This window comes from Bubalus bubalis, chromosome 14 (genome assembly GCF_019923935.1).
Source record: "Bubalus bubalis isolate 160015118507 breed Murrah chromosome 14, NDDB_SH_1, whole genome shotgun sequence".
Taxonomy (NCBI): Eukaryota; Metazoa; Chordata; class Mammalia; order Artiodactyla; family Bovidae; genus Bubalus; species Bubalus bubalis.
In genome coordinates, this window is record NC_059170.1 from 26,043,804 (window position 1) to 26,057,506 (window position 13,703).

Genomic DNA, 13,703 nt, shown 5'->3' on the forward strand with positions numbered 1-13,703 from the left:
GCCTTCCTCACATCCCGCTTAGATGTGAAGGAATAGGTCACAGATGACCACTTCCACAGGTGGGAGCGAGTGCCCAGGACAGGGGCACGTCCTCTTTTATCAGATGTCATTAGTCCCAAATCAGTGATGAAAACATCCTGCCTCTTGAGAAAGGGAAAAATTCGGGGAAGGGGGATATTGGAGGCAGACAGGGCCTCCCTTAATTTCCTTCTCCAAGCGTGTGCTCGGAGTTTTGTTCATCTTGTGGAAACTCGGACCAGCTGCCAGGAAGCCTGGCCCTATGGAGTCCTGGCTATGGGGCAGGCTTTGCCGGGGAGCTGACCAGGAAGGCTCTGCAACTAGTGGTTCTGGCCCAGTGAGGTTGTGGCCTTTCCCCCAGGCTGTCCTGGTGGGCATGTTGGGGGCACCTGGAAGCTGCCAGGGTGCAAAACCCCGCCACACCTGTCTTGTGCCTTAAACACAGAACCAACAACCACTCCTCATTTGCTCGCTGCCTGTCTTTGGTGCTGAAGCCCCAGGCGTCTCCTGTACCCTGACTTCCCACTCCCACCCACAGAAACCCCCTCGTAAAGGACTGTCTCCCTCACCTCTTCTACCTGGATGTCGGCTGTGCACCTGCTGGGTGGCGGTACACCTAAGGACTTGGGCCGAGCAGGGCTGAGCCCCACTGTGCAGGCCTGCATCCTGGCGGAAAAGGACCCCCAAGCCCTGTAAACAGGCGGACTTTGAAGTGTGATGCAGAGACAGAGCAGCAGGAGCCGATTGGAGTGGGGGTGGGCGGAGGGCCTCGGGTGGTTCTCTCTGCAGCGCCTGGCTCCGTCCAGGAAAGCCTGGTCCTTTGTCACTCTTTCCCATGAGGCTGGGCCCAAAACGATCTCCATATGCATATATATATATATATATATATATATATATATGTGTGTGTGTATGTATATCCATAATATATGTATGTATGTAAATTATGGTGTCATCTAACTTTATTTCTGTATTGCTTTTCTTTTTTTTTTACATTTTGAAGTGCCTTTATCTTTTCCTAAAGTTTTATTGCAGTATAATTGATTTTACAATGTTGTGTTAGTTCCAGGTACACAGCAAAGTGATTCAGTTAGATGCATACATCTATTCGTTCTTTTGCAGATTCTCTTCTCATGTAGGTTATCACAGAATCGTGAGTAGAGTTCCCTGTGCTCCACAGCAGGTCCTTGTTGCTTATCTACCTTATATATAGTAGTGTGTGTGTGTTCATCCCAAGCTCCTGATTTGTCCCTCTGCCTTTTCCAAAGTTTGTTTTCGATACCTATAAGTCTGTTTCAGTTTTGTAAATAAGTTCATTTGTATCACTTTTTAAAAATTAGATTCTACATATGAGTGATATCATATGCTATTTGCATTTCTCTGTCTGGCTTACTTCCCTTAATATGATCATCTTTAGGTTCACTCATGTTGCTGCAAACGGCATTATTTTGTTCTTTTTACGGCCAAGTAGTATTCCATGGTATATATATTTGTTGTTGTTTTTTTAATCACTAAGTCATATCTGACTCTTTATGACCCCATGGACTGCAGCACGCCAGGCTTCCCTGTCTATCACCAACTCCTGGAGTCTGCTCAAACTCATGTCCATTGAGTCGGTTACGCCATCCGACCATCTCATCCTCTGTTGTCCACTTCTCCTTATGCCCCCAATCTTTCCCAGCATCAGGGTCTTCTCTAATGAGTCAGCTCTTTGTATCAGGTGGCCAAAGTATTGGAGCTTCAGCTTCAGCATCAGTCCTTTCAATGAATATATTCAGGGTTGATTTCCTTTATGACTGAGTGGTTTTGTCTCCTTGCTGTCCAAAGGACTCTCAAGAGTCTTCTCCAACACCATAGTTTGAAAACATCACTTCTTCGGAGCTCAGCCTTCTTCATCTACATCTGTACATGATACTTGGAAAAACCATAGCTTTGATTTTACAGACCTTTGTTGGCAAAGTGATGTCTCTGCTTTTTAATATACTGTCTAGTTTTGTCATAGCTTTTCTTCCAAGGAACAAGTGTCTTTTAATTTCATGGCTGCAGTCACAGTCCACAGTAATTTTGGAGCCCAAGAAAGTGTCATTCTTTCCACTTTTTCCTCATCTACTTGCTATGAAGTGATGGGACCAGATACCATGGTCTTGGTTTTTTGAATGTTGAGTTTTAAGCCAACTTTTTTCACTCTTTTCACTCTCCTCTTTCACTTTCATCAAGAGGCTCTTTAGTTCCTCTTCGCTTTCTCCCATTAGGGTGTTATCATCTGCATATCTGAGGTTACTGATATTTCTCCCTGCAGTCTTGATTCCAGCTTGTGATTCATCCAGTCCGGCATTTTGCATGATGTACTCTGCGTATAAGATAAACAAACAGGGTGACAAATATACAGCCTTAACATCTTCTTTCCCAATTTGGAACCAGCCTGTTGTTCCATGTCTGGTTCTAACTGTTGCTTCTTGGAACTGCATACAGGTTTCTCAGGAGGCAGGTAAGGTAGTCTGGTATTCCCATCCCTTTAAGAGTTTTCCACAGTTTGTTGTGGTCCACATAGTCAAAGGCTGTAGCATAGTATATAGTGTATATATTCACCACATCTTCTTTATCCATGCCTCTCTATATTTCTTTTTTTCTCTATCGTAGTTGATTTACAATGTTGTGTTAATTTCTGCCATATAACAAAGCTATTCAGATATAGATATATAATGGAAAAGAATATGAAAAAGAATGTATGTGTATGTATTTTCTTTTCCATTATGGTTTATCACAGGATATTGGATATAGTTCCCTGTACTCTACGGTAGGACCTTATGGTTTATCCATTCAATGTTTAGTAGTTTTCTGTACATTTGTATTTTATCTTATTTGACTGCACTGCGCAGTCTGCAGAATCTTAGTTCCCGGACCAGAGATTGACCCAGGACCGTGACAGTGAAAGGTCAGAATCCTAATCACCAGACCACTAGGGAGCTCCCCGTACACCTCTATTTTAAGTAAACTTTGTATTTTAGAAGTTTTAGACTTACAGAGAAACTGCCACTGCATGTGCTCTGCACTGTCACGTGCCAAGGTATTAATAATTCATCACAACTAATGAGCCAGGGGGCTGCCCACTAGTGGTAAAGAACCCGCCTGCCAATGCAGGAGACATGAGAGATGCGGGTTCAATCCCTGGGTTGAGAAGATCCCTTGGAGGAGGGCATGGCATCCCAGGCCAGTAGTCTTGCCTGGAGAATCCCATGGACAGAGGAGCCCGAAGAACTACAGTCCATGGGGTCACGAAGAGTCGGACACAACTGGAGTGAGCACATGCGCGCGCACACACACAGACACACAAAATGAGCCAATACTGATACATTATTATTAACTGAACTCCACCCATTATTCTGATCTCACTAATTTTTCACTCATGCCCCTTTTCTGCTCCAGAATCTCCTGGGGGACCCTACATGACACTCAGCCATCGCATCTCCTTAGGTTCCTCGTGACTGAGATACTTTCTCACATTTTCCTAGTTTTTGATGACCATTTCAGGGGTGCTGGCAGGGGTTGTGTAGGGTACCCCTGACATCTGGGCCATGGGTTTGGGGGAGGCCTTCTCATCGTATCCCTTCAGTTCCAGGCTCCTAATGCGGCCCTGCCACTGATGGGGGGGCTCGGCTTGCATCGTGACGGTCCTCCCCGTCCTTCCTACAATGGACTCTGGGAGCAAGTCCCCTTGTCCTGCCCAGACTTCAGGGCTGGGGAGTTGAAGGGGCACCTGCATGAATTCTCTGGAGTTACTAACATCCATGTGGCCTTGTAGATGTTGGTTTTATACACTGGGTTATGACTCAGTTCTACTTGGCTAGTCAGATCGTCCTAGTCTGGGTTCCACACTTGTCCTGCAGTCCTGGTCCCAGCCCAGGAATAAGCCCTTTTTTGCAAGGTGCCTGGTTCCTTTTATTGGAAAATGGTATTAGAAGCCAAAATCTGAGTGTAGGGTGTGGTTGTTGCTGCTGGGTGTCATTACTTCTCAGAGTCCTGGATAGAGCTGGGAAACCTGTGTTTGTACCCTAGCTTGTGTTGACACACCAGCCCCTATAGACACACTGTTCTGGGACCATCTCTTCATCCATCAGTCTCTACATTCAGCTAAACATCCTCAATCATCAGGACCCTTGAAGGGCATTTTTTTTCAACTTTTTATTTTGTATTGGAGTATAGCCGAAGAACTGATGCTTTTGAACTGTGGTGTTGGAGAAGACTCTTGAGAGTCCCTTGGACTGCAAGGAGATCCAACCAGTCCATTCTGAAGGAGATCGGCCCTGGGATTTCTTTGGAAGGAATGATGCTAAAGCTGAAACTCCAGTACTTTGGCCACCTCATGCCAAGAGTTGACTCATTGGAAAAGACTCTGATGCTGGGAGGGATTGGGGGCAGGAGGAGAAGGGGACGACAGAGGATGAGATGGCTGGATGGCATCACTGACTCGATGGACGTGAGTCTGGGTGAACTCCGGGAGTTGGTGATGGACAGGGAGGCCTGGTGTGCTGTGATTCATGGGGTCGCAAAGAGTCGGACACGACTGAGCGACTGAACTGAACTGAACTGAACTGAATAACTGAACTGATGAATGTTGGAGTGTGTGTATCTTTTCAAGCTCGTGTTTTCTTCTTTTGGGTATATACCCAGGAGTGGGAATCTGGATCATACGGTAGCTCTATTTTTAGTTTCTTAAGGAAATTCCATACTGTTTTCTGTAGTGGCTGCACCAATTTACATTCCCACCAACAGTGGAGGAGAGTTCCCTTTTCTCCACACTCTCCAGCATTTATTGTTCATAGACATATTGATGATGACCTTTCTGACCAGTGTGAGGTGATAACCTCAGTGTAGTTGTGATTTGCATTCTCCAATAATGAGCAATGTGGAGCATCTTTTCATGTGCCTGTTGACCATCTGTATGAACTATGTGGTCCATACAAACCACATTTGGAAGAAATGTCGATTTAGGTCTTCTGCCCATCTTTCGATTGGGTTGTTTGTTTTTTATGATTTTTTTAAACTTAAAAAATTTTTAAATTTCTATATATATGAATCACTTTGCTGTACACTTGAAACTAGCACATTGTAAATAACTTATACATTTTTCAGATTCTTCTCCCTTGTATGTTATTACAAGATACCAAATGTAGTTCCCTATGTTCTACAGTAGGTCCTTGCTCTTTATCGACTTTTATATAGTAGCGTGTCTGTGTTAATTTCAAAGTCCTATTTATCTCCCACCCCATCGCATCCCCTTCGGTAACCATAAGTATGTTTTCTATGTCTGTGAGTCTATTTCTGTTCTGTTAATAATTTCATTTCAATCATTTTTTTGATTCCACATATGATATGATAGTAATAGTTGTCTTTCTGACTTTCTTCACTTAATATAATAATCTCTAGGTCCATCCACATTACTAAAAATGGCGTTATTTCAATTTTTATGGCTCGAAAATATTCCATTGTATACATGTACCACATCTTCTTCTTTATCCATTCATCTGTCAGTGGACATTTAGGTTGCTTCCATGTCTTAGCTGTTGTAAATTATACTGCTATTGGTAAAGAATCTGCCTGTAATGCAGAAGATCTGGGTTCAATCCCTGGATTCAGAAGATCCCCTGGAAAAGGGAAAGGCTACCCACTCCAGTATTCTTGCCTGGAGAATTCCATATTCAGAAGAGCCTAGCAGGTTACAGTCCATGGGGGTGGCAAAGAGTGGCACATGACTGAGTGAATGGCACTTTCACTTCCATGAACATTGAAGTGCATTTTTGTTTTTGCTTTTTAAAAAAATTATTTTATTTTACAGTATAATTGGTTTACAAAGTTGTTTTAGTTTCAGGTGTACTGGCTTCCCAGGTGGCACTCGTGATAAAGAACCTGAGTGCCAATGCAGCAGACTCGAGAGCCGTGGGTTAGATCCCTGGGTAGGGAAGATTCCCTGGAGAAGGAAATGGCAACCCACTCCAGTATTATTGGCTGGAGAATCCCATGGACAGAGGAGCCTGGCGGGCTACAGTCCATGGGGTTGCAAAGAGTTGACGACACGGCTGAGCACACACAAACTTGTACAGCAAAGTGATTCATTTATACATATACATATATCCATTTTTTTCAGAGTCTTTTCCCATATGGGTTATTTCAGAGTATTGAATAGAGTTCCCTGGGCTATGCAATAGGTCCTTCTTGATTATCTATTTATAAATCATAGTGCATGTATGTTAATCCCAGGGGTTCCCTGGTGGCTCCGTGGTAAAGAATCTGCCTGCGAATGCAGTGCATGGGGTTGCAAAGGAGTCTGACGTGACTTAGCAACTAAACAACAACAAATATGCTAATTCCAACCTCCTTATTTGTTACCCCCCTCCCCGCAAAAAAAAACTATCCCCTTCGGTAGCCATAAATTTCTTTTCTAAGTCTGTGAGTCTTTTTCTGGTTTGTAAATAAGTCCATTTGTATAATTTCTTTTTAGATTCCGATGTAAGTGATATCATTTGTCTTCCTCTGACTTCACTTAGAATGGCCATCTCTAGGTCCATCCATGTTGCTGTAAATGGTATTATTTCATTCCTTTTTATGGCTCCATTGTGTACATGTACCACATCTTCCCTATCTATTCATCTGTTAGTAGACATTTCGGTTACTCCCATGTCTTGGCTATTGTAAATAATACTGCTAGATTTTCTCCCGATATATGCCCAGGAGTGGGATTGCAGGATCATAGGGTAGCTCTATTTTTAGTTTCTTAAAGAACTTCCATACCGTTCTCCACACTGGCTGTACCAGTTTACATTCCCACCAATAGTGTAGAAGGGTTCTTTTTTCTCCAAACCCTCTCCAGCGTTTTTTATTTGTACTTTTTAATAGTGGACATTCTGACCAGTGTGCGGGGATGCCTCGCTGTAGTTTTGTTTTGTTCATTTGTTTGCGCCAGGTCTTAGTTGCAGCACGCAGGACCTGGTTCCCTGACCCAGGTCGAACCCGGGCCCTCTGCAGTGGAGCACTGAGTCTTAACTGCTAGACCACTAGGGAAGTCCCGTCACTGTAGTTTTGCTTTCCATGCCTCTAATAAGTAGTGATGCTGAGCATCTTTTCATGTGCCTATTGGCCATCTGCGTGTCTTCTTTGGAGAAATGTCTATTTAGGTCTTCTGCCCATTTTTGATTGGGCTGGCTTTATGATATTTTTTAAAACATTAAAAAAATTTTAATCACATAGATACATGAATCACTTTGCTGTACACTTGAAAATAACACCACGTTGAAAATTAATTATACATATATATTCTTTTTCAGATTCTTTTCCATTATAGGTTAATACAAGATATTGAATATAGTTCCTTCTGCTATGCAGTAAACCCTTATTATCTATTTTTTTCTTTAAGACTGCAAAGAGAGATGATTTATTACATACATATAGTATATATACATTCAACCACAACTGAGAAGAGAACTAGTCAAGAATGGGACTGTCATAGGTCCAGGGCAAAGCCAGGTGGATCTCGCAGAGGTGGTTGAGGTGATCAGAATGGCCGTAAATGTTCCAGGCCCATTGAGACAAGTTCTAGACAGTAGGCACACAGCCCAGCAGTTTGTACCATGTCCCTCGCCTCTGAGCTCCCTTGTTTCTGCTTCTGTGTCCCTGGCCTCTGACCTCCCTGTTTCCGCTTCTGTGACTCCCATGGGTGTATCAGTGTACTTGGACCTCTGTCTCATCTTTCTTCTTTTGCGCTTCAGCCTGCACATCCTCTTCTTCCTCCACTTCACCCTCTTGGCCTGGAGGTTTCTCAGAAGATGACACTAAGGCCTAGAGTTATCTGTTTTATATACAGTGGTGTGTAGCTGTTAATCCTAAACTCATAATTTGTCTCTCTCCCCCTTTTCACCCATAAATTCATTTTCTATGTCTGTAGGTCAGTTTCTGATTTGTAAATAAGTTGATTATATTACTTTTTTAGATTCCACAATATGTGATGTATAATGTTTATCTTTCTCTAACTTCATTAGGTCCATCCATGTTGCAGCTAGTGGCAAGAAGTCATTCAGTGTTATGACTAATACTCCATTACCTACATACACACATATATATGTATATATACCACATCTTCCTTGTCCATTCATCTGGTGATGGACACTTAGGTTTCTTCCTTTTCTTGGCTGTTGTAAACAATGCTGCTGTGAACAGCGGGGTGCATGTATCTGTTCAAACTAGTGTTTTCTCCTTTTGGATGTATACCCATGAGTGGGAAGGCTGGATTAAACAGTAGCCCCATTTTTAGTTTCTTAAGCAAACTCCATACAGTTTTCCAGAGCGGCTACACCAATTTACATCCATACCAACAGTGTAGAGGCTTCTCTTTTCTCCACACTCTCCAGCATTTACTGTTCGTAGACTTTTTGATGATGGCCTTTTGGAGCAGTGTGAGGTAATACCTTATTGTAGTTTTGATTTCCATTTCTCTAATAATTAACAATGTGGAGCATCTTTTCATGTGCCTGTTGATGATCTGTATGGACTGTGTGTTCCATACAGACTATATTTGGAAGAAATGTCAATTTAGGCCTTCTGCCCATTTTCTTCATTGGCTTGTTTTTTTATATTTTAAAAAACTTAAAAAAAATTTAAATTCATATATATATATATCACTTTGTTATATACTTGAAACTAGCACTACATTGTAAATCAATTATACATATACATTTTTTCAGACTCTTTTCCCTTATAGGTTATTATAAGATATTGAATATAGTTCCCTATGGTCCACAGTGGGTTCTTGCTGTTTACCTATTTTTATATAGTAGTGTGTGTAATCATGGGAAATAGATGGGGAAACAGTGTCAGACTTTTTTTGGGGGGGCTCCAAAATCACTGCAGATGGTGATTGCAGCCATGAAATTAAAAGACGCTTACTCCTTTGAAGGAAAGTTATGACCGACCTAGGTAGCATATTAAAAAGCAGAGATATTACTTTGCCAACAAAGGTCCATCTAGTCAAGGCTATGGTTTTTCCAGTGGTCATGTATGGATGTGAGAGTTGGACTGTGAAGAAAGCTGAGCGCCGAATAATTGATGCTTTTGAACTGTGGTGCTGGAGAAGACTCTTGTGAGTCCCTTGGACTGCAAGGAGATCCAACCAGTCCATCCTAAAGGAGACCAGTCCTGGGTGTTCATTGGAAGGACTGATGTTGAGGCTGAAACTCCAATACTTTGGCTACCTGATGCAAAGAATTGACTTATTGGAAAAGACCCTGATGCTAGGAGGGATTGGGGGCAGGAGGAGAAGGGGATGAAAGAGGATGAGATGGTTGGATGGCATCACCAACTCAATGCACATGAGTTTGGGTGAACTCCAGGAGCTGGTGATGGACAGGGAGGCCTGGCCTGCTGTGTGTGATTCATGGGGTCGCAAAGAGTCGGACATGACTGAGCGACTGAACTGAACTGAACTGTGTGTAGTCAAAGCTGTGGTTTTTCCAGTGGTCATGTATGGATGTGAGAGTTGGATCATAAAGAAAGCTGACCGCTGAAGAATCAGTGCTTTTGAATTGTGGTCCTGGAAAAGACTCTTAGAGTTCCTTGGCCAGAAAGAAGATCAAACCAGTCAATCCTAAAGGAAATCAACCCTGAATATTCATTGAAAGGATTGACGCTGAAACTGAAGCTCCAATACTTTGGCTACCTGATGCAATGAGCCAAATCACTGGAAAAGATTCTGATGCTGGGAAAGATTGAAGGCAGGAGGAAAAGGGGATGACAGAGGATGAGATGATTGGATGGCATCACTGACTCAATGGACACGAGTTTGAGCAAGCTTCGGGTGATGGTGAAGGACAGAGAAGCCTGGCATGCTGCCGTCCATGGGTTTGAAAGAGTGGGACATGACTGAGCGACTGAACAACAAAAGTGTGTATATGTTAATTCTAAACTCCTGTTTACCCCCCACCCCCAGCCCCGCTACCCCCTTTGGTAACTGTCAGTTTGTTTTCTATGGCTGTGAGTCTATTTCTGCTCTGTAAATAATTTCATTTCAATCCTTTTTTTAGATTCCATGTATGATATCATATGATAGTTGTCTGACTTTTTTCACTTAATATGATAATCCCTAGGTCCATCTGTGTTACTGCAAGTAACATTATTTCATTTTTTATGGCTTAAAAGTGTTCCATAATATATATATACACACATATATATATAAATATGCAACATATCTTCTATATCCATTCATCTGTCAGTGGACATTTAGGTTGCCTCCATGTCTTAGCTATTGTGAACTATGCTGCTTTGAATATTGGAGTGCATGGGTTTGTTTTTTTTTTTCACTTAAAAAAATTTATATTGTAGTATAGTTTATTTTGAAATTCCCTGGTGGCTTAGATGCTAAAGAATCCGCCTACAATGCAGGAGACCCGGGTTCAATCCCTGGATCAGAAAGATCCTCTGGAGGAGGGCATGGCTACCCACTCAGTATGTTTGCCTGGAGAATCCCATGGACAGAGGAGCCTGGCAGGCTACAGTCCATGGGGTCACAAAGAGTCAGACATGACTGAGCAACTAACACTTTCACTTTCATAGTTTATTTTGGAGCAGGAAATGGTAACCCACTCCACTATTCTTGCCTGGGAAAGCCCATGGAGAGAGGAGCCTGAAAGGCTACAGTTCCTGAGGTTGCAGAAGATTTGGACATGACTTAGCAACTAAACCCCAACAACATAGCTGATTTACAGTGTTGTTTTAGTTTCAGGTGTACAGCAAAGCGATTCAGTTACACATATATCCATTCTTTTTCAGATTCTTCTCCCATACAGGTTATTTCAGAGTAGAGCTCCCTGTGCTATACAATAGGTTCTTGTTGATTATTTTATATACGCCTGCATGCTAAGTTACTTCAGTCATGTCTGACTTTTGTGACCCCGTGGACTGTCTAGCCCACCAAGCTCCTCTGTCCATGGGATTCTCCAGGCAAGAACACTGGAGTAGGTAGCCATGCCTTCCTTCAGGAGATCTCAACCCAGTGATCAAACCTACAGCTCCTGCATTGCAGGTGGATTCTTTACCACTTCAGTTCAGTTCAGTCGCTCAGTTGTGTCCGACTCTTTGCGACCCCATGAATTGCAGCACGCCAGGCATCCCAGTCCACCACCAACTCCTGTAGTTCACTCAAACTCACATCCATCAAGTCGGTGATGCCATCCAGCCATCTCATCCTGTCGTCCCCTTCTCCTCCTGCCCCCAATCCCTCTAGTGTATATATTAATCCCAACCTCCTTTTGTCCCTTCCCCTACCCATCCCCTTTGGTATCCATAAATTTTTTTGGTTTGGTCTTTGAGTCTGTTTCTGGTTTGTAAATAAGTCCATTTATATCATTTCTTTTTAGATTCCACATGTAAGTGATAACATTTGCCTTTTTCTGACTTCAGTTAGTATGATCATCTCTAGGTCCATCCATGTTGCTGTAAATGGTATTATTTCATTCCCTTTTATGTACCACATCTTCCTTTTCTGTTCATCTGTTAGTGGACATTCAGGATACTCCCATGTCTTGGCTATTGTTAAGTAGTACTGCTACAAACATTAGGGTGCATGTATCCTTTTGGATAATGTTTTTCTCTGGATATACGCTCAGGTGTGGGACTGCAGGGTCATATGCGTGTGTGTGTTAGTTGCTCAGTCGTGTCTGACTCTTTGGAGGCTCCTCTCGCCGTGGAATTCTCCAGGCAAGAATACTGGAGTGGGTAGCCTTTCCCTTGGTAGCTCTTTTAGTTTTTTAAGGAACCTCCATACTGTCCTCCATAGGTGGCTGCATCAGTTTATATTCCCACCAACAGTGTAGGAGGGTTCCCTTTTCTCTACACTCTCCAGCATTTATTATTTGTAGGCTTTTTGATGATGGCCATTCTAATCAGTGTGAAGCGATACCTCATTGTAGTTTTGATTTGCATTTCTCCAATAATTAGCAAAGTGGAGCATCTTTTCATGTGTCTCTTGGTTATGTGTATGGACAATGTGGTCTATATAGACCATATTTGGAAGAACTATTTAATTCTTCTGCCCATTTTTTGATTGGTTTTTTTTTGTGATATTTAAAAAAACTTTTTAAATTTGTTAATTCATGTATATATGAATCACTTTGCTGTACACTTGAAACTAGCACTACATTGTAAATTATACATTTTTCAGATTCTTTTCCCTTATAGGTTATTACAAGATATTGAGTATAGTTCCCTGTGCTCTAGAGTCCTTGTTTACCTATTTTTATATACTAGTGTGTATATGTTAATTCCAAACTCCTATTTATCCCCTGCCCCCGGTCCCACTATCCCCTTTGGTAGTCCTAAGTTTGTTTTCTATGCTTTCCTATGTCTGGGAATTTGTTTCTGTTCTGTGATTTTTTTTTTTTACATCTCACATATGATATCATGTGATAGTTGTCTTTCTTCAGTTAATATGACAATCTCTAGGTCCATTTATGCTGCTGCAGATGGCATTATTTCATCTTTATGGTTCAAAAATATTCCATTATATACATGTACCATGTCTTCTTTATCCGTTCATCTGTCAGTGGACATTTAGCTTGCTTCTGTCTTAGTTACTGTAAATGATGCTGCTCTGAATGTTGGAGTGCATTTTTTTGCTTTTTAAAAAACATTTTATATTATATTGTAGTACAGTTGATTTACAATGTTGTTTTAGTTTCAAGAGTACAGCAAAGTGATTCAGTTATACATATATCCTTTCTTTTCAGATTCTTTTCCCATATAGGTTATTTCATAGTTTTGAGTAGAGTTCCCTGTGCTATACAGTAGGTCCTCGTTGATTATTTTATACATGCATGCATGCTAAGTCACTTCAGTCATGTCCAACTCTTTGCGACCCCATGGACTGTAGGCCGCCAGGATCCTGTCCCTGGGATTCTCCAGGCAAGAATACTGGAGTGGGTAGCCATGCCTTCCTCCTGGAGATCTTCTCGACCCAGTGATGGAACCTACAGCTCCTGCATTGCAGGTGGATTCTTTACCATTAGTGTATATATTAATCCCAACCTCCTTTTGTCCCTTCCCCTACCCATCCCCTTTGGTAACCATTAATTTTTTTTCTACATCTTTGAGTCTGTTTCTGGTTTATAAATAAGCCCATTTGTATCACTTCTTTTTAGATTCCATATATAAGTGATAACATTTGTCTTTTCCTGACTTCACTTAATATGGTCATCTCTAGGTCCATCCATGTTGCTGTAAATGGTATTATTTCATTCCTTTATATGGCTAATACTCCACTGCACACACGTACCACATCTTCCTTATCTGTTCACCTGTGGGCGGTCCTTCAGGATACTCCCGTGTCTTGGCTACTGTAAGTAGTGCTGCTACAAACACTGGGGTGCATGTATCCTTTTGGATCATGTTTCTCTCTGGATATATGCTCACGTGTAGGATTTCAGGGTCATATGGTAGCTCTATTTCTGGTTTTCTAAGGAACTTCCATTCTGTTCTCCATAGTGGCTGCACCAACTTACATTCCCACCAACAAGAGAACATTTCCCCTTTCCCCACACGCTCCAGCATTTGTTGTTTGTAGACTTTTCAGTGGTGGCCGTTTTGACCTGTGGGAGGTGTTACTTCACTGTAGTTGTGATTTGCATTCTCCAGAATTAGCAATGTGG